Source organism: Leucoraja erinacea, chromosome 7 (assembly GCF_028641065.1).
Source record: "Leucoraja erinacea ecotype New England chromosome 7, Leri_hhj_1, whole genome shotgun sequence".
Lineage (NCBI taxonomy): Eukaryota > Metazoa > Chordata > Chondrichthyes > Rajiformes > Rajidae > Leucoraja > Leucoraja erinaceus.
This window is the reverse complement of record NC_073383.1, coordinates 78,254,285-78,262,331: the sequence shown is the minus strand read 5'-3', so window position 1 is coordinate 78,262,331 and position 8,047 is coordinate 78,254,285.

Genomic DNA, 8,047 nt, shown 5'->3' with positions numbered 1-8,047 from the left:
GGCGGTGCAGGCTCGAAGGGCCGAATGGCCTCTACTCCTGCACCTATTTTCTATGTTTCTATGTTCTCCATTGATGCTGCTTGACCCCTGTTGAGTTACTCCAGCACCACTGGATAGCCACCAAGTGGTCACAGGAGTGGAAGGCAACCTCATCTCCATTACATAGCTACATCTCTTCACCAGATACAAGCTGTCCAGGGTCTGAGCTCCCCAGAGGAGCGTGGGTGAAGCTCGACAGACTTGGTACTGGAGTTGGGCGTTTCAACGCCAGCGTGCGGAGATGGGGGCTCCCTCCGCTACAGCCCAGCCTGTGAATGCGGAGCAGAACAACAGACAGCCAACTGTGTCATCTCTGGGTGCCCGCTCTACCACCCACCCAAATGGAGCTGTGTCAGGGCCTGGCAGACATTGACGTCAACAGAGGCAACAACCTGGCTGCTCAACACCCAGCTTGAGATCTAACTAATGTTTCATTCCAAAGAAGAAGACTCCAGCACTTGCTCTCTTCCAAACTAGATGCTTCACCAAGGTTGTCCCTGTCTGGTTTTTGGAGGAATCCCGCCCCTCAACCGCCCTTTGAAGTGGCCACTTGGTGTATTGAGAGCTATTGAGAACGCACTATGCATCTTAGAGACGCAAAGAACCGCAGCTGCCGGGATCACGAGAAAAGCGCAAAGTGCTGGAGTAACTCGGCAGGTTAGGTAGCATCTGTTGAGGGAATAGACACAGTACAGTATGTACTGAAGGTGGACACAAATGCTGGAGAAACTCAGCGGGTGCAGCGGCATCTATGGAGCGAAGGAAATAGGCAACATTTCGTCCCGAAACGTTGCCTATTTCCTTCGCTCCATAGATGCTGCTGCACCCGCTGAGTTTCTCCAGCATTTTTGTCCACCTTCGATTTTCCAGCATCCTGTTCCAGTTCCTTCTTAAACAATATATACTGAAGTTCACTTCCCATCAATGAGCCATCAAATAGGGGGAAGCACGGTGGCGCAGCGGTGAAGTTCTGGGTTCGATCCTGACTATGGGCGCTGCTTGCAACGAGTTTGTACCTACTCTCCCGTTTTCCTCCAACACTCCAAAGACGTACAAGTCTGTGTCAAATATCGGCCCTAGTTTTTGTAGGATGTAAAACTGGGGCAACATGGAACGAAGGGAAATCGGCAGGAGAATGGGGTTGAGAGGGAAAGATAGACCAGTCGTGATTGGACTGTGTGGCGTGCACAGCCTAAAGTTGCAGGGCAACTTGTTCCATTTAACTCTCTAGAATTTAGGAGATTGAGAGGGGATCTTATAGAAACTTACAAAATTCTTAAGGGGTTGGACAGGCTAGATGCAGGAAGATTGTTGCCGATGTTGGGGAAGTCCAGGACAAGGGGTCACAGCTTAAGGATAAGGGGGAAATCCTTTAAAACCGAGATGAGAAGAACTTTTTTCACACAGAGAGTAGTGAATCTCTGGAACTCTCTGCCACAGAGGGTAGTTGAGGCCAGTTCATTTGCTATATTTAAGAGGGAGTTAGATGTGGCCCTTGTGGCTAAGGGGATCAGGGGGTATGGAGAGAAGGCAGGTACGGGATACTGAGTTGGATGATCAGCCATGATCATATTGAATGGCGGTGCAGGCTCGAAGGGCCGAATGGCCTACTCCTGCACCTAATTTCTATGTTTCTATGTTTCTATTTGATCTTATTTGATTGTGCACGTTGCATTCGTCGAAACAGGGCGGACCATGTGAAGGTCGCAATCCCCCCCCCCCCCCCCCCCCCCCCCCCCCACGGGGTAGGTAGGATGGGCCGAATGGCCTGATTCGGCTCCTAGGAGGACCGAACCTGAACAAGTGGTACACAAAATTGCTGGAGAAACTCAGCGGGTGCAGCAGCATCTATGGAGCGAAGGAAATAGGCGACGTTTCGGGCCGAAACCCTTCTTCAGACTGTACCTTCGATCTTCCAGCATCTGCAGTTCCTTCTTGAACACAAGTGTACGGGGTGTTTGCCGGAGAACATGGATAGGTAGCGGTTCTGGTTCATAGAAAGATGTAAACATAGACAATAGGTGCAGGAGTAGAGGCCATTCGGCCCCTCGAGCCTGCGCTGCCATTCAATATGATCATGGTTGATCATCCAACTCAGTATCCTGTACCTGCCTTCTCTCCGTACCCCCTGATCCCTTTAGCCACAAGGGCCACATCTAATTCCCTCTTAAATATAGCCAATGAACTGGCCTCAACTACCTTCTGTGGCAGAGAATTCCAGAGATTCACCACTCTCTGTGTGGAAAATGTTTTTCTCATCTTGGTCCTAAAAGACTTCCCTCTTATCCTTAAACTGTGTGACCCCTTGTCCTGGACTTCCCCAACGTCGGGAACAATCTTCCTGCATCTCGCCTGTCCAACCCCGGAAGAATTTTGTAAGTTTCTATAAGATCCCCCCTCGATCTTCTTCTATTCCTCAGGTTCAAAGATTCCTCAGGTTCAAAGGCTTCGGGAGTTAATCTTGGCATCAGGATTGGCGCAGGCACTGTGGGCCAAAGGGGTCGGACTGTAGAAGGGTCACGGCCCAAAACGCCACCGCTGCGGCTTCTCCGTGGAATGCTGCTTGATCCGCTGAGTCACTCCACTATTTTGTGTCCTTCCTCAGGTTTAGTAAGATGCCAATGGTTGAATGCTTCATTGTCACATGCGGCAAGTCACAGTGAGATTCCTTGCTTGCATGCCTTGCATAATAGTCGCCCATGTCGGGCGCTCACAAAGCCGCTCTTGTGAAGAATGGTCCATGCCATTGAGTCACGTAGTCACAGAGTCAATAGACAATAGACAATAGACAATAGGTGCAGGAGTAGGCCATTCGGCCCTTCGAGCCAACACCGCCATTCAATGCGATCATGGCTGATCATCCCCATTCCTGCCTTCTCCCCATATCCCCTGACTCCGCTATCTGTAAGAGGCCTATCTAGCTCTCTCTTGAAAGCACCCAGAGATGCTGACATCAGTCTGAAGAAAGGTTTCAGCCCGAAACGTTGCCTATTTCCTTCGCTCCAAAGGTGCTGCTGCACCCTCTGAGTTTCTCCAGCATTTTTGTCCACCTTCCAGAGAACCTGCCTCCACCGCCCTCTGAGGCAGAGAATTCCACGGACTCACCGCTCTCTGTGAGAAAAAGTGTTTCCTCGTCTCCGTTCTCAATGGCTCACGCAGATTGGAAACAGGCCCTGCGGCCCAACTTGCCCAGGCTGACCAACATGTCCCATGTCCCATCTACAGAGTTCCATCCTGTCCGCATTTGGTCCATATCCCTCTGAAACTGTCCCATCCATGTACCTAAATGTCTTAAACATTGCGATGGCACCTGCCTCAACTGCCTACTCGTTACATACTCCCACCACCCTTTGTGTGAAAAAGTTGCCCCTCAGGTTCCTATTGAATCAATTTCCCCTTCACCTAATACCATTGTCCTGTGGTTCTTGATTCCCCTTCTCTGGGCAAGAGACTATGTGCGTCTACTTGATCTATTCCACTCTTGATTTTGTACGCCTCTTTAAGATCACCCCTCATCCTCCTGCGCTCCAAGGAATAGAGTCCTCCGCTGCTCAATCTCTCCCTATAGCTCTGGCCCTCAATTCCTGACAACGTCCATGTAATCTCAGCATCAATGCTTAGACTGCAGCCAAAACCAGCTATAAGTGCAAATTTACTGAGTTCACATAGAAACATAGGAAATAGGTGCAGGAGGAGGCCATTCGGCCCTTCGAGCCTGCACCGCCATTCAATATGATCATGGCTGATCGTCCAACTCAGTATCCTGTACCTGCCTGTATCAGTCTGAAGAGGGGTTTCGGCCCGAAACGTCGCCTATTTTCTTCTCTCCATAGATGCTGCTGCACCTGCTGAGTTTCTCCAGCAATTTTGTGTACCTTCGATCTTCCAGCATCTGCAGTTCCTTCTTGAACACAACATCCTGTACCTGCCTTCTCTCCATACCCTCTGATCCCTTTAGCCACAAGGGCCACATCTAACTACCTCTTAAATATAGCCAATGAACTGTGGCCTCAACTACCTTCTGTGGCAGAGAATTCCAGAGATTCACCACTCTCTGTGTGGAAAAAATGGTCCTAAAAGATTTCCCCCTTATCCTTAAACTGTGTGACCCCTTGTTCTGGACTTCCCCAACATCGGGAACAATCTTCCTGCATCTACCCTGTCCAACCCCTTAAGAATTTTGTACGTTTCTATAAGATCCCCCCTCAATCTTCTAAATTCTAGCGAGTACAAGCCGAGTCTATCCAGTCTTTCTTCATATGAAAGTCCTGACATCCCAGGAATCAGTCTGGGGGAACCTTCTCTGTACTCCCTCTCATAAGTGCTCATGTTCAAGGAGCAGCATCAAGCCATTCGGCCCATCTATCTCTACCGCCATTCAATAATGGCTGATCTATCTCTCCCTTGTATCCCCATTTTCCTGCCTTCTCCCCATCACCCCTGGCACCCGTTCTAATCAAGAATCTATCTATCTCTGCTGTAAATATACCCATTGACTTGGCCTCCACCGCCGTCTGTGGCAATGAATTCCACAGATTCGCCGCCCTCCGGCTAGAGAAATTCCTCCTCACTTCCTTCCTAAAGGAAGGTCCTTTCATTCCGAGGCTGTGGCCTCTCGTCCTTGACTCTCTCACGAGTGGAAAAAACCCTCTACACGCTAAAATCAATTGCTAACCACATGGATAGGACAGGTTTGGAGGGAAATGGGGCCAAACGCGGGCAGGTGGGACTAGTGCAGTTTTGGTCTGCCATAGAGGGAGTGCAGAGAAGGTTCACCAGACTGATTCCTGGGATGTAAGGACTGTCTTATGAAGAAAGACTGGATAGACTTGGTTTATACTCTCTAGAATTTAGATGATTGAGAGGGGATCTTATAGAAACTTACAAAATTCTTAAGGGGTTGGACAGGCTAGATGCAGGAAGATTGTTCCCGATGTTGGGGAAGTCCAGGACAAGGGGTCACAGCTTAAGGATAAGAGGGAAATCCTTTAAAACCGAGACGAGGAGAACTTTTTTCACACAGAGAGTGGTGAATCTCTGGAACTCTCTGCCACAGAGGGTAGTTGAGGCCAGTTCATTGGCTATATTTAAGGGGGAGTTAGATGTGGCCCTTGTGGCCAAGGGGATCAGAGGGTATGGAGAGAAGGCAGGTACGGGATACTGAGTTGGATGATCAGCCATGATCATATTAAATGGCGGTGCAGGCTCGAAGGGCCGAATGGCCGACTCCTGCACCTAATTTCTATGTTTCTATGTAGTGTAGCTGGGACATGTTGGCCGGTGTGGGCAAGTCGGGCCTGTTTCCACACTGTATCACTCTATGACACTCACCGATGATAACTCCATCTTCAGTTCCGTCTGCTGTCAGTAGGTGGCAGTAATTAGTTCTCCAGGGTCAAACACTAATGGTCCACCGAGCTACACTAGTCGAGGCCAGGGGTCTGGATTCGAGATCCCCCGCAATGTCCCTATTGCATTCCTTTAAAGGCCGAACGACAGGCTTCAAATAAACCCCACAGAATCCCACTCCGTCAAGCAAATTCTCCGAGTTGACTGCAGTTAGCTGCCTGCATCCAATATAAATATATTGGAACTCCGGGATCAGTGAGGTTTGCAAGGTCACGCCTTGAAACAGCTACCAATTGATAGAACATCAAACACAGAAGAGTACAGCACAGGAACAGGCCATTCGGCCCATGATGTCTGTGCCCAACATGATGCCAACACCAATTCCTGAAGTCTCGGCGTGCAGGAAGGAACTACAGAAGATGGTTTCTATCGAAGATAGACACAAAATGCTGGTGTAACTCAGCGGGTCAGGCAGCATCCCTGGAGTAAAAGAACAGGCGACTTGCTAATTCCATGCAACGAGCTGCCGGAGGAGGTAGGTGAGGCAAGTACTAACACAACATTAAAAATAAACATTTGGACAGGTACATGGATAGGATAGGTTTAGAGGGGTATGGGCCAAACGCAGGCAGGTGGAGCTAGTGTTGATAGACAATAGACAATAGGTGCAGGAGTAGGCCATTCGGCCCTTCGAGCCAGCACCGCCATTCAATGTGATCATGGCTGATCATCCCCGATCAGTACCCTGTTCCTGCCTTCTCCCCGTATCCCCTGACTCTGCTATCTTTAAGAGCCCTATCTAGCTCTCTCTTGAAAGCATCCAGAGAACCGGCCTCCACCGCCCTCTGAGCCAGAGAATTCCACAGACTGACAACTCTCTGTGTGAAAAAGTGTTTCCTCATCTCCATTCTAAATGGCTTACCCCTTATTCTTAAACTGTGGCCCCTGGCTCTGGACTCCCCCAACATCGGGAACATGTTTCCCGCCTCTAGCGTGTCCAAACCCTTAATATGTTTCAAAAAGATGCCCTCTCATCCTTCTAAACTCCAGAGAGTACAAGCCCGGCCGCTCCATTCTCTCAGCATACGACAGTCCCGCCATCCCGGAAATTAGCCTTGTAAACCTACGCTGCACTCCCTCAATAGCAAGAATGTCCTTCCTCAAATTAGGGGGCCGAAACTGCACACAATACTTACAACTGGTCATTGGTATGAAAGATGCTGCCTACGCAGCCTTGGTAAGTTGCAACTCCACATCCTGTAGATAGTACAAACTACTGTTACTGTGGTGGGGAGAGTGGCTGGTGCGGGATTACTTTAACAAAAAAGTAACAAATGATGGAAGGAACTGCAGATGCTGGTTTAAACTGAAGATTGATCCAGAACGCTGGAGTAACTCAGCGGGACAGGCAGCATCACTGGAGAGAAGGAATGCGTGACCATTCGGGTCGAGACCCTTCTCCGGACTGATCTTCTTCTTCAGTCTGAAGAAGGGTCTCGACCCGAAATGTCACCCACGGTTCAGTTTGAACAATAGACAATAGGTGCAGGAGTAGGCCATTCAGCCCTTCGAGCCAGCACCGCCATTCAAAGTGATCATGGTTGATCATCCACAATCAGTACCCAGTACAATCAGTTCCTGCCTTCTCCCCATATCCCCTGACTCCGTTATCTTTAAGAGCCCTTTCTAGCTCTCACTTGTTTAGTTTAGTTTACAGATGAAGCGCGGAAACAGGCCCTTCGGCCCATCGATCCGCCCAGCGATCCACGCACGATAACACTAGCCTACACACACCAGGGACTATTTTACTTTTTAATACCAAGCCAAATAACCGACAAACCTGTACGTCTTTGGAGCGTGGGAGGAAACTCGGGGGGGAGCCCACGCAGGTCACGGGGAGAACGTGCAAACTCCGTACAGACAGCGCCCGCAGTCGGGATCGAACCCGGGGTCTCTGGCGCCGGGAGGCAGCAACTCTACCGCTGCGCCACCGTGCCGCGCCCATCATCCCTGGGATCGTAGACGGGTCAAGTCGTCATTTTTAATCCCAAGCATCAACAAATGGCAAGAATCAGGAGCGTTTTGTAGGCGCGTGCTCTGCAATAGAACAATGAAAGTCCTACTTGAAGCAGAACAGCAGGTTTGTAAATGTACATGGATTAAAGAAGGACATTCTTGCTATTGAGGGAGAGCAGCGTAGGGTCACCAGGTTAATTCCCGGGATGGCGGGACTGTCACATGCTATGAGAATGAAGCGGCTGGGCTTGTATTTACTTGTGAAACTTACAAAATTCTTAAGGGGTTGGACAGGCTAGATGCAGGAAGATTGTTCCCGATGTTGGGGAAGTCCAGGACAAGGGGTCACAGCTTAAGGATAAGGGGGAAATCCTTTAAAACCGAGATGAGAAGAACTTTTGTCACACAGAGAGTGGTGAATCTCTGGAACTCTCTGCCGCAGAGGGTAGTCGAGGCCACAGTTCATTGGCTATATTTAGATCAGATTCAGATTCAGATTCAATTTTAATTGTCATTGTCAGGGTACAGTACAGAGACAACGAAATGCATTATTTAATTATATAAATATATCTATATTTAAGAGGGAGTTAGATGTGGCCCTTGTGGCTAATGGGATCAGAGGGTATGGAGAGAAGGCAGGTAC